The sequence below is a fragment of the Myiozetetes cayanensis genome, unplaced genomic scaffold (assembly GCF_022539395.1).
Source record: "Myiozetetes cayanensis isolate MyiCay16 unplaced genomic scaffold, myiCay2020 scf6-25, whole genome shotgun sequence".
In the NCBI taxonomy this organism is placed as follows: domain Eukaryota; kingdom Metazoa; phylum Chordata; class Aves; order Passeriformes; family Tyrannidae; genus Myiozetetes; species Myiozetetes cayanensis.
Window position 1 is genome coordinate 27,009,468 of NW_026087853.1, and position 26,386 is coordinate 27,035,853.

The 26,386-nt window shown below is 36.5% G+C and overlaps 1 long non-coding RNA gene across 4 annotated transcripts in view; it reads right to left on the minus strand.

Annotated features, from left to right (window-relative positions):
- The window catches only part of LOC126651287 (uncharacterized), a 150,985-nt gene that overhangs the window by 99,202 nt on the left and 25,397 nt on the right, over positions 1 to 26,386 (minus strand). Inside the window, exon 1 of one of the 4 annotated variants that reach the window (XR_007631610.1) lies at positions 18,793 to 18,987. The exons of the other annotated variants lie outside the window; for them this stretch is intronic. This is a non-coding gene — a long non-coding RNA (uncharacterized LOC126651287). Of the gene's footprint in view, positions 1 to 18,792; positions 18,988 to 26,386 lie in introns of those variants that run through there. 4 annotated transcript variants of the gene reach the window in all.

Below are 26,386 nucleotides of genomic sequence, written 5' to 3' on the forward strand. Positions count from 1 at the left end.
ACAAGCTGCACTTGTTACCTTCTACAGTGATTCAGATTAGGGACATTTTTATGAAGGAATCTAAGGGACAGTTCTAGGCACACTCTATGACGGACAACTATACAACTTTTTTCCTAAAGTAGGATGGGGTTTTTTTCAGATTCACAATGAATGACTAAATTAGAAAAAAAGGATTTACTGAGTTGCAAGTTACATAACTGGAGCCCTGCAATGACACACTTGATTCATTAACACAAGAAAAAATGTGCTAAATTAACATGGGGCAGTCTGTCAGTTAAATCTGCTTTATTTACTCGAGCTCTGGATTCTCCTCCCAGGTAAGAGAATATAAACCCTGTTATGTGAACAGACAGTCTTGAGGCAAGAGATTTTGTGGGGTAGTGTGGTAATAAGGGTTTTTTTAAATTAATTTTTCTTTTAATCATAATAGCATTATCTGCTCTATAATAACTAAATAATTAATTTTAAGTAGGTACAGAAAGTATGAAAGTTTGTCTTTGGGTTTAAAGTCTCTTGAAATCAGATAAATATGACAAACTTGTATCTTTCATTCACTCACAGTCTGTCAAATCTACAAAAGAGTGCATAAACAAAGTCATCATTATGAGCCATCCTAACTTTAAAAACTGATTTCCTAATCTTTTATGTGCAGTAGAATGCAATTCTAGACCAAACCTATTTTTTTTAATCTGGCAGTTGAAAGGTAAAGTTTGAAACTGTCTTGTTTGAAAAGTCTAAGGGGAGGACAATAGATTAAAGAGAGCCTCTCATTTATCACAGCAGGATGGCCTTAAATTTAATATTCCAGACATTAACACTGGCAGAAAATGAAGTTATAAAACACTGAATGCAAAAACAAAACAGAACAAAACAAAACAACCAAATGAACACCTACACTGGAGAATACTGTGAAAAGTTGATAATATATTGTTGAATTCTTCTCTGAGCTAAAGGAGTGCTTGTTGCACTAAAAATTTTCAGGTTTACATGTGAACTAAATGCAAGAGTTTTCGTAATTAAGGATCCCATAAGAGAATGATATTCTGGCCAGTTGCTAAATTTATTTATTTTTAATTTTTTATTTTAATGACTTCACTATTATCTAGAGATCCCTGAATGTAATTTATCTCTTGGAAATGTGCTGGAGCTTTATAAATAAGAAATTACTCCACTATTTGCAATTACAATTGCAACTAAAATACAACCACAGTATATATAGTTGTTTGGAATAACTAATCTCTACAACAGCTAAATTCACCACAGGATCATTGGATGACTGGTCATCAGAATCAATATAATTTCACTGATAATAATCCATATATTAGAATACTGAAGAAAGACATTTGTCATTTTCAGCAAAATGGATTTTTCTTTCCTTCTTCCTTCAGCAACATTTATATTTGACTGTTTCCAAGACCAGTGTCCTGCAACAGATGCTGCCAGCAATACTGAATACTTTCAATTAGTAGTTCTCTACTTCTCTCGTAGCTAAGCAACTGACCTGTGGTGAAGAATACATAATGATTTTGTGCATATCCACCCAAGAGTATCAGACAGAGCACAGGCTTCAAAGCATGGGTTTGTTCACCCATATTGATGACTTTGGTTTATCCTTCTGTGAATTATGATTTGTGTTTACTGTTTAATGTAAATAAGCCAAACATAGAAATAAGAGGTTGCATATATATATATATATACATATATGTGGTTTTATCTTTCCCCATTCATTGAATAATTTCAACGTTGTTAGCAAGCAAACACACAAAACTCTATAAAATCAAGGTAAATAAGGATTTGATATCATCAGTATACAAACAATCATAATTAACTACATGATAGAATATTTTGACTTTTTTTTTAACGGTTGTGAGTGATATGGTCTTGTTAATAAGACAGTGTTTATGTAATGGGAATCTGAGAAAAAACAGCAGCTGCCACAGACTTCATCCACATAAAAGAGAGAAGTTCCTTAGTTGTCAGGAGTGTGGTAGCATGAAACGAATACCTGAAAGAATAATCTTATCCATTATGAAGCCTTACAGTACATTAAGTGAGTCCGTACCTCAGAACTGGTCAGCACTTACCAGAATCCCAGATTCTAGTAAATGCCTGAGAAGCTATCTGCCTTCAGCTTTGTTTGATCAGAGGACTATGCTTATTTTGTCCAATGAAACTTTCACAGTCATAGTCCCTTTATGTGTCACCTGTGGGAGACTGCAAAAAGAGAGGAGAATTGGCATGGTCATACATATAAACTACAGAAACTCCTCAATTACACTGGCCAAAACCCACAAAAAATCCAAAAGGAGCAGAATAAACCCAACATTTTAGATTACTGGGATTACATTACAGTGGTCTAATTAGTTTAGATAGGAAACAAAAAAATATGGCCAACACAGATAATCCATTTGCAAACACAACAAACTTAAATGTAAAGCAAATTGTCAAAAATCAGTTTGGCTCAGTAGTAGATTTTGCACAGCACCAGTTTAAAGACTGTTTGGGTTAAAGTGGGGTTCAGACCAATTTCCAAAATAAGGAACACATGACACTAACTGAAATAATTAGGAAGTGTCTCTGAGATGTTTGTATCAGTAGTGAAAGGTACTTGTAGAGAGTGCTTTAGCAGTTCTCCTTTTTCAGTTAGCTCAAGTCTTCAGGGAGTTAGGCACTGTAATCTGCTGCAAAATTAATTTGAAGGGAGGAGAAAACATGTGTTGTCAGAAAGAAAGGAGAAACTAAAAACTACTGCAAATCTGTGAGTATATGTGTAATAGTTTTTGCTTCAGACTAACAGTATTTATATTTCTCTTTGAATAAATTTTTTGTTTCTTTTTTTAAAAAAATCACAATTGTCCTACCAGTTTTTAAAATATTCCACTAATGATAGTTGTAACTTTGTAGTAAGTTGACCCTAGGTGGGTCACCACTTGTTCAATACTGGACACCAGCTATTCAATAAGGCTGCTCTGTGACTCCACTCCTCAACTGGACAGGGTAAAGAATACACAACCAAGGGCTCACAGGTTGAGATAAGAGCAGGAAGAGATCACTCACCAGTATGGTTATAGGCAAAACAGACGGGACTCAGGGAAATTAGTTTAAATTATTGCAAGAGTAGGACAATGAGAAATAAAAACAAATCTTAAAAGCCCTTACTCCCATCCCTCCCTTCTTCCAAGACTCAGCTTCACTCCCAATTTTCTTTACATCCTCTCCCACATTGTTTGGCCCAGCAGGAATAGGGAAAGGGGTCTTTGGTCAGTTCATCACACATTGTCTCTGTTGGTCCTTTCTTCTCAGGAGGAGGACTCCTCACATCCTTCTCCTGCTCCAGCATGCATTCCTCTCTCCACGGAGCCACAGGTCCTGCCAGGAGCCTGCTTTCCACTGGGTCACAACCTCCTTCAGGCACCCAACTAACCTGTTCTGACATGGGGTCCTGGCAGGTGGATTTCTCCCCTGTGGACCTACACAGGCTCAGCTGCCTCACTGTGGTCTTCCCCATGGGCTGCAGAGGAATCTCTGCTCTGGTGACTGGAACACCTCCTCCCCTTCCTTCTTCACTGATCCTGCTGTTTGCAGAGCTGTTTCTGTAATATTCTCACTCCTCCTTCTAGCTGAAATTGCCCATACACAGTTCACCATCCACCCTGTGAGAGACTGAAATGTTAATGGTTGATGACTCAAAAAATCTGACCATTTGCAAAAGCAGTAGGTGCTTTTCTGAGGCCAGGTTTGCACCCCCCAAACCAAGGGGAGGAGAAGAGATTTTGGATGTAGGTGGCAAAACTTCTGATCTGCATAAGAACAGCTCAGGTGCAGAGGGGGTGAACACCCATCACCGGAGGATGACCACGACAAACTGAGCTTTGCTTAGCAAAAAGCTGTGTTTTGAGTCAGATAAGGGAAAAAGCAGATAAGAAATAGATCCTGAGAAGTGGCATAATGCTTTTTATCATGCCATTGTCCTCCCTCCTGATGAGGCTCGGGTGTAAAACCCCCCTATACCCTGGGAGAGGTATCAGAACATTTACAAGGAGACTTGAAGGTATTAATCCATTCTGATGGGGAATAACTGGCTCCACTATGCAGGTGTGAGAAATAATGGCCATGTCTTAGAAGGGGTCATAAACCATCAAAGACCACTGAAATGCCCCCAGACTCATTTCTGGGACCTTCTAGTAGAGGACTGTGCATAATCCACAGTGTTGCATCAGAAAGAGTAAAACTCCCCCTCCAGGGGAGGTATATTCCCTGGACCTGAATTAAACTTTATGTTGTGTGGGCTTCCACCACCCCTGACAGATCCAGACTGCAGCCATCACTTCAATCGATGAATATATAAATTGCAACAATCAAGTCTCATAGCTGGATCCATGGGTGGTGATATCTTTCCTCTCCACTATCCACTCTTATCCTTTCTTTTTCTTTCCTTCTTTTCCTCATGTATTTTCTTAAGTGATATGTTTATACCATTATATTTTTATATTTCTATAGATAATAACCAAAATGGTTACATACCTCCTTTCCATTGCAACCAAATTATTCTAAAATAAACCTAGCATGTGTATATATATATATATATATATATATATATATATATATATACTGGTAATTCAGTTTCACTCTAATCTGCCCCAAAGGATCTATTAACAAGGACCTCAGTTACCCTGCCTCAGGGGTGGGTCGTAACATACCCCCATCCCCTTCTTAGCTCTGTTATCCCAGAGTTATTATCACCACCCTTGACAGCCTCAGACCTGCCAGTGTCAGATTCATCTTGTACCTGACTGGTATTGGCTCTGTTGGACATCAGGGAAGCTTCTGGCAGCTTCTCACAGAAGCCACCACTGTATCACCCCCACACACAAGACCTCGTCACCCAAACCCAATCATAAACATTTATTTATTGAAAATAACAGTATCTTTCATGTCTCTTTACTGTATACTACAATTGCAATTTCCTACTGCCAGTGTCACAGTTTGACTTTTCAAGGTGCATATGTTTAGAGCTATCTGTTATGTAACTTACTAGCTTTATTTAAGTTTGTTAAAGCATACAGCATGTACTAAAATAATAATAATAAAAAAGCTAAACAAAATCTGATCCTTAATGACATTGTCTTTTTACAAATAAATATACTCAGCCCATTAGGTGAACCAAATGTCCTCAGGAATTATATGTCAATAGCTTTGTAAGTTTTTTAAAGCCCTAATATAAACAAGAAAATATCAGTGGTTTCCACAGCTTGGCTCTGAGATCATCATCATTATCATTTCTGCATCACAACATCCTTATCGATAGTTAAGCACTGTACAACTGAAATGAAATATCTGGCATCATGTCCTGTCTTTTACCAATTTTTGCAGATCTTAGAGTCTACATATATGAAAAGAAAAAACCCACACAAAGAACAACAGTGTAACTAAATACTCAAATTTAATAATTAAAAAGAAATTATATAAATTCAGAAGTCAGAGAGTTGAAGGTGGCTTTCTCTGTACAGTTAAAGAAAAATCTCATGTTCCTCTCTGCAAAAAGCAGTCTGAATTTACACTGGGGTTTAAAAATATTGAATTATTAAAATAAATAATCTGAAGTATTGTTTTCACATGCAAGGCATTTTCATTATGTTAGAACAGAGGATTTAATTTGGGAACACTAATATAAAATCCTGCATTAGACAGGGAGATCTGGATTCTATTTCAATCTGGGACTGAGAGTCCCTTTGTGATGTGGGGAGAAGAAATAAAATGTGGTGTCCCTTAACAACTGTTGCTCACTGTATTTGTCTCAGACTTTTCCAGCAGTAATGGCTATAGGCTATTCAAAAAAAAAAAAAAAGAAAAAAGCTTGTGAGAATACCTAGACTGCTCCTACTGCTTCTGCCTTATACAGAGAAGAATTTTGCCCTTCTGTGAAGGTAAGTGCTGCCTTGTTGAAAGAACTTTGTCTGACTCCTGGAAGTCTTTGAAGAGCAATGGTGAAAGAGGAACAAAGAGGGAGAAGTGCTGTGTTAGAGTGAAGGACTTTAAAAAAAAAAAAAAAAAAAAAGGAGAGGGAAAATCCTCAGCAGCCTGTTAGGGAGTGAAAAGTGGAGAAGAAAAGTAGAATGCAATTATTCTGAAAGGAAACCACTCAGCATATAATAATCTAATTTAAAATTATGTCTCATTTTTACAAATTTTATTCTAACTTTTGCTTTAAGTACTGCTAGTTTTAAAGCTCATTTTTTTGTGAATTTATTAAGTATGAAGAAAATTTCATTGGTGCTCTTCTGCCAGCTGTCATAGTCACTCTAAACATTATCAACCTGTTGCCACCAGAGCAGCTGTCTGCCTTAGAGTGTGCAGATCACTTTCTCCAGCTGCTCTGTCCATGACAGGTTGCTGTCTCTCAGGGGTTTGCATTTGTAGCTGGATAATAACCAGTGGCATAGTATTCCATGCTACATCAAATTATAGAGCCCTTCAAGAATGTGCTATTCAATAAAGTCATTCAGAACATAGGAATAAAGACCTTAAAACCTAAAATTTCTTCCCATTTTGATTTAAATTTTCCTAAATTTAATCCAAATCAAGGGGAAAGCTCTTTCTGTTAGACATTGCTCAATTATGAGGATGAGAGTTGAACATTTCTATTGTATGATCAGGATGGTAATACTTTCCAATAGGACTCATGTACAAGGAGAAACCACAGAAAAGTAGTGCTAGATGAACAGCAGGAGGAAGTTGAAATCAGAGTAAAGGGAAAATTTGGGTTAGATTGGCATTAGCTATTAAAGCAATGCTCTTACGCATCTACATAGCTTGAAATACAGGAATAAGTTGTAATTAACCATCTCCAAGTGTACATCTCCATTCATACATACAGGATGGATGTATGTCACCACTGGATTTGGTGACAACTCCCATAGAATAAGAAACTAATTACTATAGAAGTCATTATTCTGAGTTTTAAACTGTTTTCTTAAAAAGTTATAGTATTTGACAATTTACACAGAATTTTAGAAGCTCCTACCTGGTTATTGCAATAGTATCCCTCAAAGCCTTTAATTGCACCTCCCATTCATTACCACCTTAAAGGGGTTTTGTTCTTTTAATGTCTCATTTTGACTGATTGTGGAGATTTAGCCCCAGCCAGTAACCCAGCACTATGCAGCCTCTTGCTCACTACCTGCCCCCAACCTTCATTAGCACTGGGGAGACAATCAGAAGGGTAAAAGCTAGAAAACTCATGGGTTGAGATAAAGACAATTTACTAGGGAAAACAAAAGCTGTGCATACAAGTAAGGCAATGCAAAGAATTAATTCAGAGCTTCCCATGGGCAGACAGGTGTTCAGCCAGGAGAGCTGGCCCCCATCACTCACAAAGGTTACTTGGGAAGACAAACGCCATCACTCCAAATATCACCCCTCTTCCCCCAATTTTATATACTGAGCATGTCATATGGTCTGGAATATCTCTTTGGTCAGTTAGGATCATCTGTACCTGCTGTGTCTCCTCCCAGCCTCCCATGCACCCCCAACTTCTTTGCCAGTATGGAAATACAAAGACTAGAAAAGACATTGGCTCTGTGTAAGCTCTGCTCATTAATAACAAAAACATCTCAATATTATCGACTCTGTATTCAGCACAAATCCAAAACACAGCCCCATACTAGCCACTGTGGAGAAAGTTAAGTCTATCCCAGCCAATCCAGCCCACTGATTCATTATTCTTAATTGTTCCTGCAAGATCATGTTATTATTGCACATGCTTATAAGAAACCTTGATTCCACAGTATGAAGAAACCAAGAAGGGAAGAATGAACTTTTTGTTGCCAGGTAAGTGCTGGAGCAGTGGTTTGTACATTCTGTATACAGACCAGAATCAAGATAGCTCTGTCATATCCAAATGATTTTAGTACTTTTTAAGTCTGGCATTCCACATTTCTGTTGAAGGAAGAAAATTAAAAGCTGACTCCTGAAAAAGGATAGAATAAAGTCTGAATATGGTCTCACAAATATTCTGATTTCAGAAAACTGCATGTGTGTCTCCAGAAAGGGAATTCTGTTCAGGAAGAAATCCTTTGAAGGAAGGTTTTGATTTCATGACCTTGTGCTGTATCCCAGCTACTTTTACTGCATGAATCAGATAGTAAAATCTCTTGGAGTTCTAAAACACAGGCAAAAAGATGGTGTCTCTAAACAGAACAGATGTATTGCCACACATTATTGATTTTCTTGTAGTAAACCTTATCTGGCTTTAAAAAAGGGAATTTGATACAAGGTGTTAATTTTCCACAGCTGTGGCAATACCTAAAGTAAGAGTACTAACAGCGAAGTACCCAGCACTCCAGTACAAACTGGGCAGCTGTAGGAAATTGCTGTGCTGCTTGTCCTCTGAGATGATATGGTTAGATTTTGGTAACAGAGAGTGGGGTGGCATCTTCTGTTGAAGGCTTCTAGCTGGGAGCCTTTAGCTTTTTGTGAGGGTATCATAGGTCATGACTGAACTGTGAGGATTCACTGAAGTTTGTAACATCCTGTCCTGGTTCTGGCTAGAACAAGACTAGCTTTTGAAGTAGCCAGGAGGGGCATGGCTACTGGAGGCTATTCTATGTCATTTTCTGGGAACGGGGGAAGGGCTCTCTTCTGGGTTGGGTTGGTCAAGTGGAGCATTTTGCGTGTGAATCACTTGCCTCTCTCTTGAATACTTTTGTCATTAATATTGTTGCTATTACTGTTTGTTTTCTTATCTGTTGCTGTTTCCAGTAAATTGTTCTTATCTGAACCCATGATCTTTACCTTTTTTGCCTCTAATCCTCCTCTCCAGCCCATCACAGGTGGAAGAAGGGGAGAGGGAAGTGAGCAAGCAGTGCATGGTTTCAGTGGGAACACTAAACTGGAGAATACCATTCCTAAGCCACAACACACCCTCTATCTGCTTGCTAACAGTTTAAATTACATTCTACTAAATTTCATTTTATTCTTTAGGGTCTTTCTGGAAATAAGTGTTATTTGAGATATTCTCTTGAAACTTAGTGTGAAGTGTGATAATACAAACATTTTCAAAATATGGTCTTCTTGAATATTCAATGCAATGGACTGATGCAGACTTTATTTAATGTATCATGTAAATTTGCTGCTCCAATATCAAGAAAAAAGCAGGAGTATATTATCTCATGCTGCTGCAGTGTGTATTTCATGGAAATATGTATGTGATAAGCACTGATGTAAACCATTAGACCATGCCCTAGGTCCATAAAGCTTTTTCCCTTCACTTGTCTCAGCACTGAATACTTCTGCAGCTTGAACAAGGAAAGAGGAAACACACAAGGGGAAAAGCAGCAGAGATGGTAAATCAGCAGAGATGATTTATACTCTTGTTGCTGCTACAGAAAGCTGAAGATATGAAGAAATAGTAATTTGATGACACTATGGCAATTAAGAAAACAAAATTTTTTTTTGTTATCATATTTTCCTATAAATGTTAATGGGAATAAGTAAATGTGATTTTCCATGTAGTTTTTTTCCCCTTTTTTTTGCTTTTGCACACATTACAAACCCGTTTAACTGTAACAGGAGGAAGTGTTTCTGTTAACACAACTTTACTCTTTTCTTGACTGAAGGGAATACTTAATGAACCTATGAAAGAAAGGAAAGATGAGAGTTTAGAGACGAATTCAAAATCATCAACAATGTCCAGATTCATAAGAGTGAAAGAGTAAATACCGAAGAAATGAAAACATGAATAGAAAAGTTGACATGAGTCGTGACCTGGCATTACTGAGTGACGACAGTGGGTATTTAGCTCTGGATTTGTTTCTTCTTGGTACAAAATTCAATGGCTTTTTTTTCCTGACAAAGACTCAAGAGAACATGCTTTGTGAAGCCAAGCAAGCCTTGAAGACCTTCTGTTTAAAAGCAAGTTTTTAACTATAATACCATACCAACAAAACCATCAATAACACATTTAGCCTTTTCTTTTTGATTTGGGGTTTGGGGGATTGGTTCCACTACACATCACATATTAAGGAAAATAATAACCCATCTGCAAGAACAAAGTGAGGTTTTTAATCACCCTTTGGAATCAATCTTGCTATAATCTTTGCAGAACCTAGTTTGCTGATTTTACTCATTCTGAGTTTAGCTTGTGGTAAGCTATACGAAGCAGTAATATTTGGAAAGAGTTACAATGAGATGTCATTGTTAGGGAGAAAATTGCTAGAGCGGTGACTTCTTCCATGTTGTAATGCTGTTATTTTCATTTTAGGGTAGGGAATTTTTTTTTTTATGTGAGTGAAGTTTGTGAAGATTGTGAAATTAATGTGTGTTTGAATGATAATTTGTAAACATGAGATTAACAGGCAAGGGGTGAAACATACAGTGTTTGTGTGGCAAGGTTTTGGTAGTGGGGAGCTAAAGGAGGGGCTTTTTTGAGAGACTGCAAGAAGCTTCCCCTACATTTTATAGAGCCTATGCCAGTGGGCCCCAAGAGAGACCCACCTCTGGCCAAGGCAGCAGTGGAGGTGGTAGTGGCACTGGGATAACATAGTTAAGAAGAGGGTGGATGGTGAACTGTGTGTGGGCAACTCCAACCAGAGACAGGAGAATGAATATGTGAGAGAAACAACTCTGCAAACACCAGGGTCAGTGGAGAAGGAGAGGAAGGAGATATTCCAGCCACCAGAGCAGAGACTCCCCTGCAGCCCATGGGGAAGGTCATGGTGAGACAGGTTATCCCCCTGCAGCCCATGAAGTTCCACGGTGGAGCAGAGATTCACCTGCAGCCCATGGAGGACACCATGTCACAGCAGGTGGATGACTGTGAGAAACCACTCTGGAGCAAGTTCCTGGCATGGTCTGTGGCCCCATGGAGTCAGTAGCCCACACTGGAGCAGGTTTACTGATAGGACTTATGACCCTGTGAGAAACACACTGCTGGAGCAGCTTGTTCCTGAAGGGCTGCATCCTGTGAAAGGGACTCACACACTGGAGCAATCTGTGAAGACTTGCAGCCTCTGGGAAGGACTCATGTTGGAGAAGTTCCTGGAGGACAGTGTCCCAGTTGGAGGAACCCCACCCTGGTGCAGGGGAAGGGTGTGAGGAGTCCTTCTGCTGAGGGGGAAGGAGCGGTAGAGACAATGTGTGTTGAACTGACCACAACCATCATTCCCCATTCTCCTGCACCACTGTTGAGGAGGAGGTAGAGAACTCAGGAATGAAACTGAGCCTGGAAAGAAAGGAGGGGTTGGGGGGAGATGTTTTTTTAAGATTTGTTTTTATTTCTCATTGTCTTTCTCTGATTTCATTTGCAATCAATCAAATCAATTTCCCCACATTGAAACTGTTTTACCTGTGACAGCAATCGGTGAGTGAACTCCTTTTTGTCCTTATCTCATTCCATGAGCCTTTCCTTGTATTTCCTCTCCCCCTGTCCAGCTGAGGAGGGGTGTGACAGAATGGCTTTTTGGGCACTTGGCATGCAGCCAGGGCCAACTCTGCTCCTTCATAATATATGTTTCACATCTGATCAGGAAAGGGTATCTCACTATCAATCATTAACAATCTTCTCAGACAAAAATGCCTCCAGGAGAGAGTAAGTGGCAGTGATATATTTTATTTACACTTACACAACTATTAACTGACATCATATATACTTTTTCTCTTCAGTAGATTTGGGAAATTCCTAACAATATAATAATGACCACACTGTTTTCCATTTTAATACAAGTGACCATGCAGATGTCTCATATTATCTAGAACAGTCAGGTATTTCATTACCACTTTGTGTTTAATTTTAAGCTATTTTAGTTATTTATACTAGAAAATGTAAATATTTCTGCAGAGGTGAAACACACTGGACTAATTATTATTATTATTGTTATTATTGTTATTGTCGCATTTTCGTGTGCATCACGATACATTCAGTTATATATTACCTACTCTGAAAGCAAACCATTTTATATGCAGATTTAAGGTAATGAGCATTCAACTTTAAAAAATGGTTCTGGTATCCTGTAGCTTCTCAATAATAATATGCTTTTACATTACAACAGAGAACAATGGATTATTGGTTTTTCAATTTGCATCAGGCATATTAATTGCAGAGTAGGATTTCCACATAAAATATCAATGTACTGGAACAAACTGGTAATGTACCAGAATATGAACACTTACATTCATTTCTTGAGATTTAAAAGCAATCTTCTTTTTCATATGTCTGAATAGCATCTTTTTTAGTCTGTTAATGAGAACAACGTAACCAGTGTTTTCTGAAAACCTTAATTATCTTCAGTGTTAATAGTGCTTTCCTAGTCATTGTATTGGCAAACGATACAGAAAACCATTAGGGAAAAAAATAATTTACAGGATAATTTACAGAAAAAACTTTACAGCAGCTTTTAAGAAACATGACATGGAAGATCAGCTTTATGTTGTATTAGCAAGCAAGGAAACATTGAATTCAAGTTTTACTTGTTTAGGGTTTTTTGTTTGTTTGTGGGTTTGTTTGGTTTTTGTTTGTTTTGTCGTAGGGGGGGTTGTTTTTTCTTAGCTTTTGTCTGTTGGTTTGTTTGTTGTCTTTCCCTGGTAGGAGAGATTCTTAGACAATTCTTACACAATAAAAATGTACTTGGAAGTGAAGTTCAGCTGGGAATTTGCAAAGGGTTTTTAATGGCATACAATGTAATTTTATGATTTATGTATTACCAGATTTGTTTGAATTGCACACACAGAAACTAAGATTTTTTTTTAATAGGTAATCATAATAAAAAACAATTTTGCTGTATAAAAAGAAAATTTAATTCTTTAAGAGCAGGTAGGTAAAGAGTTATGATTCTTAACAGTACAGAGGGGGTTGTTACAACCATTATCTTCTTATTTGTACACCTGAGCAAGTACATATCTTCTCATTCATTTTCAAATACCAGGCTATTACTACTTAAGAAGATGCAGATTAATTCCTTCTTTGTTTATGCTGTTTTATTTTATGACTGCTCTGTTTCAAACTACTAATCTTTATTGGACTTTCAATTTTTTTGACTTGTTCTTAAAAACAGCAAATGAATGCAAGTCCTATTTTTAAAGCCAAACAGAAAGAGAAAAATATTTGAGTTTTCATGTCACAGCTGCAGGCTGTGAATTATCCCACTAGGGAAGAGTGGAAATACCATCCACATAATCCAACAAGAGGCCTGATTCATTTTGTATCTGAAGCAATCATTGTGGTCTTACAAAGCTGAAATGAGTTTCCTTTGCAATCTTCACAGGAGAAAAAAAAAAAGAGAGTATCATCCTTAGTAGTTCAAAGCAAGATTCCACTTTTTAATTTATTTTTACTCTTATTTCTCACTTTTAATTTTCTTCTTTAGTTTCCTACTATTTAGCAACTAACTTGACTTTACATATAATAATGGAATGAGATGGGATGTAAAGAAGAGCCAAGCAATATTTTCTCAGCCCTATCAATCCCACATAAACTTGTGACAAGTGATTTAGTTAGAGTATGAGAACCAGACCTAACAAATTTTGCCTGTTTTCAAGGCTCGTAATTGTTTCAGCACAGTCAGAAAAACTTCATGTCTCACAGACAGGAGTGTTAATTGCCATCTGTTTAAGATCCCAGTGGAAGCACCTGCCTAGGGTCCTGTCTAAATATGCAGGACTCCACTCAGTATGCATAGCCACTCTTTATGTAGCTTCCTACAGATCATCAATAGTGAATAATGAAGAGAGAGATATTAAATTCTGCCTTTTAGATTCTTTACTCAAGGCTGTAGGGAGGTTTTTTCCTCTTGGGATCCTAATGCTTGAATGTAGTTTTAAAGTGCTCAGGATCTACCCCCTCCCCCCGCCCCCCCCCAGAAATGAGCTGGATTAATTCAGCTGATTAAAGCTGAATTTAAAAGTTCAGCTACTGACAGATGAAATGATGACTGCAGTAAAAGTCTTATGATTGCAGTACTTGTCCAGAAACAGTCCTTTTTACTGCCTCAAAATATGCATACATTTGCTGTCCATTCTTTCATACAGTGATGTAGTTGCGAGGCTGTGTTTATTAGGGCAAGAGAACAGAAGGGAAAAAGGTAGGAGGAGGAAAGAGAGGGAGGGACAGAGAAAGAAAGATAGTTGGTTTGAATTCTCTTGAAGAAGGTGGAATTAAATATATATCTTTAGCAGTTGGTCTAGGTGAACTTTGTAGGTCCCTTCCAACTGGGACTATTCTATTCCATATCTCCAGTGGACATCTTGGACATGAGATTACTATTTCTGTTCTACATGAAGTGGAAATTGCAATGATATGTTTATTATGTGTGAACAGGTACACTTTGAGAATGTTTTCCAGATCAAATCTCTGATCTGAGTTGGATAACTGCACAAACAGTTTCAAGATACTGACCAATTTTAGGGCTGGGTGATGTAGTAATCTCAGTTCCTTCAAGAAATTGTAAGGATGTAGAAGAGCTCATCTCTTAATCTGATTTTACAATTCTCTATCATAAAAGATTCATAGATTTCAAATGTTGCTAGTAAGTAAAGATTTGAACTAAATAAAACACTAATTTTCATTGTAATTACATTATACTTTGAAATAGTAAAAATCATCTAAAATTTCAATACTGTGTTGCTGCAATCTTTCTCTACATTTAAACTGAGATTTAAACTCAAGTTATATGGTTCTGAACTCAATTTCAGATTTAAACTCAAGATATATATGGTTTGAATCTTTAGTCTGAATCTATATGTGTTTCAAAATAAAACCTCAGTGCTTATTCTAGTGATAGCATAAATATGGCTGAGAATTCAATGAACTCACACAAATTTTGCTAAGAACAGTTAAGTTCTGAAGAGATAAAGGCAGTATATTTAATAGCCTTAGACATATGTAGTGATCTTGTAGTAACCATTGTTTTAAGCTTCCATAAGGAAAAATATAAAACCCAAAAAATGTATGTCAGCTCACCACTTTTTAGTTTACTCATAAATCATAGCCTTAGCTGTATTTTGTTATGTATATTAAGGAGCTGTAATCTCTGGAAAACCTGCCAGGCGTTGCAAGTGAACTCACACTAATGGGCATCCTAAATAAAAAAGGAACCCGAATACAGGGAAAATAACTGTTCTAAGAGCTTTGGCATGGTTCTTGTTGCCAGGGAAACCTCTTCTTTGTCTCTACGTGTTCAGAATGGCTGCTTCATTAGACACTGAACCTGATCTTCACTTTACACTACCAAGAAAAAAAAAAAGGAAAAGCTAAGAGTTCCACAAATCTTTAAGAAAATGTCAAGAATGAATAGAGATAATCTTAAATATATTTATGTGTAATTATAATCATAATTACATTCTCTAAGGGTAAATTTGCCCAGGCTGCTTCATTCCACATTTTCTGCAGGTGAAGGTGAACAACTCTGGATTATCTTTCACTGAATCAAAATAATAATAAAAAAGCAATGTGAACCACAAAACTGATCAATTACATATTTCATCTAAAATATATCTCTTACTTTTAAATATTGCAAGATATCTGTTTAATAAGGTCCTTCAGCTTATTTAACTGTTTGAGATATTTTTTTAATGTTACTGCAGCAGATTTTATTCATGGAGTCAGACACATAAAATGTCAGGGAGAAAAACCTATATAGGTGCATTTATTACTCTGATCATAAAGAGGAGTGGTGAAAAAATAGTAAAACTGTGAAAATATATAGTGACAAGAAGAGTTACTTTATGTTTACTACTAAGTCTTAATCAAGATACTAAAAACAGCACCACATAAACATCTGAAGTGCAGCAGAACTAGATGCAGTTTCAAGGGCATTACTCATTGGTACTATAACTGTGAACCCAAGGTCCCTCAGGAGCTCAGCTCCTGACCTTGGCTGAGGAGAAAAGCCTTTGAAAACAGGGCCAGAGCTTAACCTCCACCCTTTGTGTCTTATAAATATCAACAAAGGGAAGGGATTTTAAAGTCCCGACAACTCTGTTCTCTGAGATGAAAAATGAAATCCAAATTATAGGTGAAACAGTTAAGAAATGCCTAACTCTTCTACTCATATTTATCAAGAGGGAAAGTAACTCAGCTAGACAATTTTTTCTTCCTTTTTCAACTGTACCAGATGTGAAACTGAGTATTTAGGTGCAAAAACAAGAGACTGCCTGACCAGGTGTTTCGAAATTAGATGGTTACTTTCCAAGAATATAAAAAAATTACATGAACTAGATTTGCATGTACCTGTAGCCATTTTCCTTCTTACTCATTGATAAAATATGCTAAATTTGTGACATTGCCTAAGTAAGAGCATTCAAATTAATATTTTTTTTAAAGAACGCTTTTGTTACAACAAGCATTTCAGTGTATTTTTTTTCCCTTCTTTGGGATAACATTATTAAAACAGGATATGCAGATTAGAGCTAGAAGAAGAGAAAAAAAATGGCTGAATGTAATCACCTATCCAGTACACAGCAAGAACACACGCATAGTTGGTCTCCTTGGAAAGTAGTTCTTTATAGTTCCACAGTGAAATGTTCTCAAAATTTAGTGAAAGCTGAGTCACTAACAAAAGAAATAATTTGTCCAAATGGGGACCTGAGCCAGAGACAGCTATTCTGATGGCTTCTGTAACCATCAGTGTTTTGCTTTCTATATTTTAAACAGTTACACATAGAGAAGAACAAGATGAAGATATTCCAAATTAATATACAAGGCAAGAAATAACAGCAAGAAAAGTTCTAGAATACTGTTTGAAGTGGGCTGATATGTAGGGTTTGCAGCAACTGCTCTTTGTACCACTGACTAAATAAATTTTGGTAAATATAGGGAAAGTAAATGGCTTCTCTTGGCTTCTCTTCTGAGTAAATACACACAAGGACACCAAGGTTTAAAAAAGAATATTAAAAACCATGTCTGGAATCTTAATGAATAAATGTGTGAATCGGGATGTCTGAGAGAAAAGGTAATTAAAATATACAGTTATAACTGGGTAGTAGTTATTATAATCACTTAGTTTTGTTATGATAGTCTAACTGAACCAGGCTGGAAACTCTAGGACTTCACTGTGAGCTACATTTCAAAGTCCTGTTTATGTTGTGAGCTACCAAGCACCAGATTTTTTCATGAATTAGTTTGTACTGACTCAATTTCTTGATTGCATTAACAGACCTAAAATGCAAAGTCTTGTGTCTCTTAATTTTTGAAGAGGAGTTTAGAAAAAATACTGAAGAGATTTCAGTAACTTACTGATCTCTCAGTGCAGGAAGAGAAAAATATTTAAAAAAAAAATATTATACTTTTCAGTCTCAAGTATTTTCCAGAAATATAAGGTATACTTTCTTACACAAAAGCACAAAAAATAAGGAAGGGAGATTCAAATACAACTTTTGATCTAGCAAATTTAAGCTTTAAAGTTACTTTTAGCCTTCATATGAATTAGTTGCTAGTATCTAAGTGCTAAAAACCACACAAATTGCACTGCTTTTATGGCTCAGGGCCTTGCTTAAAAGAAGAAAAAACCTCTTCCTATGTACTTTGTAAAATTTCCACAAAAACTGTCCATATCAGTGGATCAAAAATAATTTCCTTTTCAAGGTAGCAAACATTTCACATTCCTTTATTTTACATACAGTTTTGTGTTACCCAATGAAGCAGTCTTATCAAAGTTTAATCCCTTTAAATATTACACACCTAGTATGCAGGTCCTAGGGTGGAAATGGATGCACAATTGCCATCGTTATTGAATCAGAAACTTTCAGAACTAAAAATATAAGCAGTTCTAGTTGGATGTAGAAGACCATGAAGGAAAAAGGGCACCTCTGCAGACTTCAAAAAATGTTAGAAGTCTCTACGCAAAAGTCCCTAAGTTATCACTAATGTGAGCAATGATATAATTCCTAGGTAATTCAAGGCACATGGAGGAAAAGGAAGGGCATTGCTTATTTAAGGTATATATATAAACGATACAAAAGAAAAGCACAGGTCTCCCACCTTAGCTGGTGTTATAAGAACATGGTGAGTATCCATGTTTGGTTTTTGTGGTTTTTTTGTCTCTTGAAAAGCCACCTTTAAAGGTGCATGCACATCTTCTTGCTAAGGTACTTGCTTTAACAAGCAGAGTCAGTGATGGGAATCTTAAAGTTTGTATTTGAGTCCAGTGAGAAAATTGCAGTCTGTTGTCTCTCTGCTCTGCATCTCTATTTGGTGAAAATAATCAACTAAGTCACCTTCTTAAAGCTGGAAAGACAAAATAGAAACATAAACTAGAAATTTGGCTGCTAAGTGCTGATTATGCTACCAGAACTCCAAAATTACACCCTCTGGATACTTGGAATGTAACTTCATTTTTAAAAAGAAGTATTCTTATTGGTCAATTGATATTTTTAAACACCATACTGTCACTGCAAAATGGAAATCACTGACGATTCTCACACAAATTTGGTACTGGCAGAGCTGTAAAAGTATCGTCTCTAAGTGTTAAGCCTTGGGATATAGTGTTTATGCAGTCTAACAGCAGTTCTTGTCTCAGTATAACATACATGAAAAATCTAGAATGCACTTCAGGGATTATTTTTAGTTTGTCGTTTCCTGTCTCTCCATGCCTTTGAAATTATCTCTGAAATAATAGTACTGCATGCATATTTGTGACTGTTATTCCAGGTGTATTCAAGAGTATTTGAAAGGATGCAAAAAGACACTTTCCCTTCTAGGTTGAAAATTTTAGCTTTACTTGCACTGACATTGCAGGTGAAAGCCAAAAATTATTAAAAAAAATAAAAATAAAAGAAATTAACCTGTTGGTAGTAACCTACCGTTGTCAGTTTCATTCCCAATCACACGGAGGCAGAAAGTAGCCCTGACACTTCTATGGCTGCTCCAGCCCATTGTAAACAGGAGGTGGCAGTTCTAGTCTTTGATCCAATATGCTGCAGTGTTATAAAACGGCAGTAACTAGCTGGGGAAGACGTTTCCACAATATGCAAGCTAAATAGCTTTTCCAAGGCTAGCAGGAGCTGCTTCCCCTTTAATCCCATTTTGTAGGAAGCTAAAACGTGTTACTGAGAGAAAAAAAAGAAAAAGCAATTGAGCAGCTTTCTGACAGCTTGGTATTGGTACTGTGATAGAGATTCTGAAGCTATCTGCACTGCATCCAAGGTTTTTTTTGGTGGTTTTTTTTTTTTTTTTTTTTTTTGAGCGTGCAACCACATAAAATTGTCTTTCAGGGCTTTTGTGGAAACAAAATCCTCTCTATTCATCTTGTGCTCTGTCTCATGCATTAGCTTCAAAAATCTTTCTTATCGCAAAAAACTCTTTTGTTCTATAATATTAAAATCCTGCTTAAAACTAAATCAATACACCCCTCCCCCAGTATATGCCAATATATGACAGGTGAAATCCAGCAGGAGTGGATCTAAAATCCAATGCAGTCTATTCAGCAGGTCATTATTTTTTAATTTCTCATGCTTTTCTGAGATACCCTTGAATTGCTAAAACATTGCTTTATCATTAAAGTAACTTCAGGATGGAACCTCCTCTATTAACTCTAGTTATGGAAATGAGAACCTAAAACCACACGTTAAGGAATCCTATGACAGTAAAGCTGAAAAGCAAAGTAGAGCCATTTGAAAGTCTTTCACCACAGAAAGAAAAGGAGCAGAACAGGGATGTTCAGCGGATGTGAAGAATGTAGTCTGGCATCTAAGAGAAACAATACAACCAGCATTGTATTTACTGCTTTTTAATCCAGCTCTATGTCTGATCACAAAAAATCACAGTAGAAATATATTGCACAACCGTACTTAGAATATAAAGATGGTCTGGAAACTACGTGGAGGTGAGAACCACTGAAAGCATCCGACATTCAGAATCACGCAGATCAGCACATATCTGCAAGATGGTAATCTCCATGAAGCTGTCTAATGTAATTGCCAAACAACACCCTTTCTTAGGAAGAGTCCTGAGATGCTTCATTTTGATCAAATAATTTTTACCCTTCTGCTATTCCATCTACATCATCTCTGTAAGTAACTTCTCTGAGTAGAATAGCTGCTTCGTATTGAGATGTGTGAAACTAGGACATAATATCATGGCCACAGATAACAAAATATCCTACTGTTCCCATCCTGTCGTCCAGTGGGAACTCCTGTAGTCAGAAATTCAGCAGTGTACATCAATCTTCACAGGGTTACACAGGACATCTCTAATTCAATTCCCTTACATCCTCACAATGGAGTATGTCCAATTGCAGAAAGATAAGACATAAGCCTGATATTGTTAATCAGACAGGCACATCCTCTGATGTGTTTTACAATAGGAAGAGAATCCAGATCATTTCTTGTAGCTAGGGAAGGGAAGGAGAATGATAAAGGCAGTACTGAACTAAAGAAGAAACCTGTTTATAATTGTAGAAGTACTGTGGAGGTAGAAAAGTGGTACAGATGTATTGACACGTATCATTTTGCCGGGATCTTTCTGAGAGATTTAGGGATCATTTAAGGGGTTTGCACAAAATGCAATTCTTACAGTTCAATTACTGTTTATCAGCTGAGCCATGGTGACTGTCCCCAGAAGTGCCTTATGGCCAAAATCAGGTGCAGAACACTGCTTACTCTTCTTACTTTCTAACCTAACTATATAATAACATCACATTTAATGAGTGCTAGAGGAGAATAGATGAACAGACTAGTGGTTCTTCTGATGTATTTTACCTCAAGCTTTGTTAATCTACTTTTCATTTAAGTATTTCCTGAAAAAAAGTGTTAAGGCAGGGAAAAATCAGCACTGCATATCCTAATTTAATGGACATTTGGCAACCAAACCTCTCACATAGAAGGAGATCTCATGGTAAGAGCTAAGAGGCTATGCAAAGATTCACAGATGTTCTGGGTATAAAACAGAAAAAGAAAAAGAGTATGACCCAGGTTCCTAAACTTCTGTTTTAAGCAGAGGTAGGTACCTTCCTGTCTGCTACAAAGATCCATCTATTTAATGATTAAATTTTATTACATTAAGACATTTTCATAATCTCCCTCTACCCATGAAAAATAAGAGTAACCCCTTGACTGTGCCACTCACAAGAACAGTACTTTCTTGTCACATGGAAGGAATTTGTAGCGAGAACTTGAATTTAATTTCCCTGTGTATATGAAAAATCCAGATATCACAGAGCAATTTGAGAGATTTTTTTTCCAGTTACTCCACTAAAAATTGTATCACTTCTGCATAACTATCTCAAATTTCCTGGGACCAGAATCTCCATGAATCCCTGTGTTGCATAACCCTGATAAGTGCCTTGAAAAGCAGCTGTTATGATAGCTACGTAGCCTTGTAGATGTACAATAAGAAAGGAGGACAGATGAGACAGCATGGAAACTGAGGCAAACAGAAAGTAGTGTGGTTGCTGAAAGGCAGTTCAGAGATTGCAATGTGGTATCTATGCCATTCTGAGAAATAAGATTTATAAAGCTCTTTTTGAAGCTCAGGTATATAAACTGTCCTAATAGTTTCAGTGAGACTATGGAGGAACAAACTTAAGAGTGTGGTTAGGTACCTCCAGTAAGAGACAGAACACAACATATGAACTCTGCTAGATTTTTAAAAGGTTAGAAAAAAGATTAGAAAGAAATATAAAGACTTAGACACACAAAAAAGTTGCTGAAATTTAAAAAGCCATTCTATGTCAGCTGAGACACTCTAACTGTTCATGTGAATTCTCTTTCATTGCAGATGTCACTAAATCAAATTATTGCAATTTTGCAAGAGCAAAAGCCCACACATTGACAGAAAAGGAGAGAGGAGGAGAGAAGATGAAAATTATGAGGAAGAGAGAGATGCAGAGGGAAGGGAAGAAGGAAACTACCCGCCATTGAGAACCAAATAATTGAGAAAAAAACAAGTATAAAATCATGGTTTCTGGAAGCAGAGGTAGACAGTACTTGCAGACATGTGAAAAATACTAACTTAAACAAAAAAAGGAAAAGTGACACAGAATTCCAGGGGTGAAAGTTGGATAATCTCATAAAAAAAAGTACATTTTTATTTCTGACTTCTTACCAACTCAGTATTTGTAAAATGTAACTGATTTTACCTCCTTTTATTCCTCCAGATTAGATATGAAAATTTCTGTCTTAGTTTACTCATTTCGCTAGGTTCCTCCTAGAATTTCATACACAGTAAGCAGATTTGTCCAATAAGTTATTAGAGACATTTTCTCAGCAAAAACATTAAAAAGGCTTTTTTTTTTTCCTTTTTTTTTCCTGTTCTTTCTCTAAACCACATAGAGTCATAGAATCATTAAGACTGGAAAAGACCTCTTAAATCATTGAGTCCAACCATCAGCCTGGGACTGCCATGTTCACCACTAAACCATGTCTTCAACTGCCACATCTACATGCCTTTTGAATACTTCCAGGGATGGTGATTCCACCACTGCCCTGGCAGCCTATTCCAATGCCTGACCATCCTTTCAGTGAAGAAATCTTTCCTATGATCCAACCTAAACCTCCTCTGTCTCAACATGAGGTCATTTCCTCTTGTCTTGTCAGCAGCTGCCTGGGAGAAGAGGCTGACCTGCAATTCGCTGCAACTTCCTTTCAAATGGCTGTAGAAAGTGATAAGGTCTCCACTGAACCCTCTTCTCTCAGGCTAAACACCCCAACTCTGTCAGCTTCTCCTCATAAGATTTCTTGTCCAGACCCCTCACCAGCATGTCCTTCTCTGGACATGCTCCAGAACCTCAGTGTCTTTCCTGTAGCAAGAGGCCCACAGCTGAACACATTTGGGAGTGGCCTCACCAGTGCCCAATACAGGGGGAGGTTCACTGTCCTGGTTCTGCTGGCCACACTTTTTCTGATACAAGCCAGGATGCAATGAGGCTAATATGTGTATAGATGGATATTCTCCTCCACTGTCTCTTTGGTCTTGCCAGTTGCATTCTTACTTTTGTCATCAGTTTTGTTTCATGAGCATTAAACTGTTTCATTAGTTATGACTCATCAGAAAGGCATAATCATACCAATTTCTGCTCAATTTCATTTATTCTCACTTAAATATCAATTTTTGTCTGCTGCTGAGATATCAAATATGTTTTTATTCCCTGGATATCACAGTAAAAATTGAAACTGCCTTTCCTTACTTCCATCAAGAGGAGGAATCAAAGTTGTGGTTTTGTTTTGTTTTACCTGTCAATTCTTCATGTAGTTTCTAACTATCCTAATTTTGTTTCTTTCCTATGTAGGGTTTTATGAACTGTTTTGCTAAATAAATGAGATCATTGTCTAAATTAAATCAGGCTAAACATTTAACCAATATAAATGTTCATTTTAAACACAAGTCATTCTTCAAAGAAACAGTTGGGTTTCCTGTTAAAAACAAATTCATAGATACCAAGGAAACAAGGAAAAAAAGAACCACAACAAAAAACAAGGCAAACAGATTCCTGCAAGTAACTGCAAGTCTGCAGACTGTTATTTGCATAGAGTTAGTGTTGGTAGCAGTGACTTATTTCCCCTTTAAAATATAATAAGAAAAGAGAACAAATCTTTAGTGGTATAACTACTTTCTTCAGTCATTAATCACTAATATCAAAACCTCATAAATATGGTAAGAGACACAGAGGAATACTTACTTTTCAGAAAAGGTCAATCAAAAATTAGATATGGTAAAAAAAGTCCAGTCAATAAATAATCTTATAAGACTAAATATTGCACTCATTCTTTTCAAGTCACTCATTAGTCATCTACAGTGCCTTCAATGACATTTTTAATGTATTATTTCAAAATTCGTTCTTTTTTAGTGAGAAGGGAAATATTTTTAGCTTGCAAAGCTCCATCTATAGTCAATGTTTGGTTCACCATAAATAAGCAGTTTCCCAGTGGACAAGAAATTACTGTGACAGGAACATTAATACCTTTGAATATCTTCTTACCCATCTCATTTTTTTGAAGAGACTTATAGTTTTATGAGCAAATACTGGAGGAACAAAAAGGAGAAGCTAAGAAGAGGTAGGAAAGGTTATTTTGGCTAGAACTGGTTGAATTATTATTGTTCAATATTTCTTCTTAAATTACTGCTTAAAATTACAATCTTGAGCCCCTTGTTTCAATTACAATAGAAGGAGCTACATCTTTGTGTAACAGGTCATTCCTTTAAGGGTAAAATTTTTGAAGATGGTTAAAGGACTTAAGTAGCACTTTGAACTTGTGCCAAACTTGTAAGACACTAGTTGCCTTTTGGGCATTGTGTAAAATTTCTGGAAATGGCTTAGATGTCTATGTAATTTTTTGAGTTTCCTCCCTCTGCACTTGGTATCCAACAAACATTAAGAAGCCTAGTATAAGCATCTAATTTTAATGTTTGTCCTTTATGAATATACTGTTCAACGTATTCCTTTCATTCTGCATTGAAACTATTCACATTGAATTTATTCAGCTATTGAATATGTTGTAAGAAGTTACTGAAGAGATTTATTCTTCTTTGTAATCTAAGAATTTAAAAATCTTAATTTTCATAAACTTTTAAATTACTTTCAAAATGTCTGCATCAATGAGTAGTTTGTCCTATTTAAACTAACCATTTGGCTATAATATTATTCATAGGATGTATTTGATCTATTCATATTTTATCTATTCACACAGGAGATCTGCTCTTCAGATGTTTGATGGCAATTTTACCAGGACTCTAATGACAAATATCCAAATATAAAAGATTAATAAATCAGTTATGCAGTTTCATAAAAATAATCTGCTCAGCGTATTAAAACAAAATTGAAGAAACTTTACAGTTGGGAATATAGAGGCGGCCAAATACTTTAAAATAATTTGCAAAATGTAAAATGAATTTGCTAATCACTGTAACAAATAAATAAAAGGAGAAATACAGGGAATTCAGACAAAATAAGAATGCTCTAGGGCATGGAAGAACTAATAAGAATGTGAAAAGGCTGGAATTTTTTTTCTGAAAGGAAAAAAGGAATTGGAAATGTGTAATAAATAATGAATGATCAAAAAAGCATAGATTAAAAAAAACCAGAACAACAAACAACAAGTTTTCTATCCTGGTTCTGTGGTATAAGAACAAAGAGATAATTAAATGGTAGAAGGCTTGAAGTAAATAAAAGGATATAGTTACTCTTAAAAACATTAAGTCACCCAGGCAAAGAAACCTGAAAAGTGCAAAATGAAGACTGGACATGAAATTCTTAGTTTGGATCAGTGTGGCACTTTTAACCCAAGCGGTCTGGGTGGAAGAGAGAGCCTGACCCACCCTGGACTGCAAATAGAAACATGAGGGACACTTCAGGCTTTGTACAAGGGCACAGCAGTGCTTCTCATTGGGTGTCAGATGGATAAAGCAATGAGTGGGATGGCTCTGTAAGGGAAGGTTCTATCTCACAGGTTCACAGGGCTTGATTTTGCCATCTGTGCAGGGGGAAGATAATCAAACTCAGATCAGGACAAAAACCCCTGAAATATTTATTGTGCTCTATTTCCCTTATGAAACTGTACACATTTTTGTTGTGCAACACCTTTTAAGACTAAGGCTAAGTGGAAGAAGAAGCTATAAATCAAAAAGCTTTGTTTATTGCTGAGTTATATGTGTGAGAATATGGTTTGTTATCTGTCAACCATTTCTCTCTCTCCAGATGTTAATCTGAAAACTGATATTTGTACAGTAGTACATATTAGAATTAGACAGTATTTTTTTTCCATTATCCAGATTTATCCTAAGAAACAAAACAGAAATAATTTTCCAAGTCTCCATGCATACCTGCTTGATTTGTAATGATATGGAGAAGGTCTAAAATCTTAAGTTCCAATGTGAATCTTCTGTACAAAGCAATATTGTTGAGAACTTTTTAAAGACCTATGAACACCTGCTCTCTGAATCTTCATAAACTCCATTCAGAGAAGGAATAAAAACATTTTGGCATGATTGAATTTAGAGCAACAGCAACTGGACCCAACTGGGTAAATGCAGCATTTAAATTACTTGTTTATCAGCTCAGTCATGATAACATCTGCTGAGTCCATGCCAATTGTGAAGTGGATTTCTTTCTCTGAAATTTAGGGACACTACCACAGATAATTAATTCATTATTGTGAACTGACTTCACAACAGTTTAATTAAGATTGCAGATCAGCCTCAGGGCTGACTATTATTATGGCATAGATGATAATTTAGAAATTGAATAGCACTGATCTGGACATGATAGATAAGTCACTTGGAAACAACCTCATCTTTATCATAATATTTGAAAATCTCTTGCCTGATTTCATGGCATTGTGCATGCAGCAAAGCCTTTCTGTATATATGTTAGTAGTGAACAGTCTTTGGAGAGAGGCTTTGAACAGCAGAGATCTGTAAACATAACTTTCACTGCTCAATAACTGTATAGTGGATCAACAG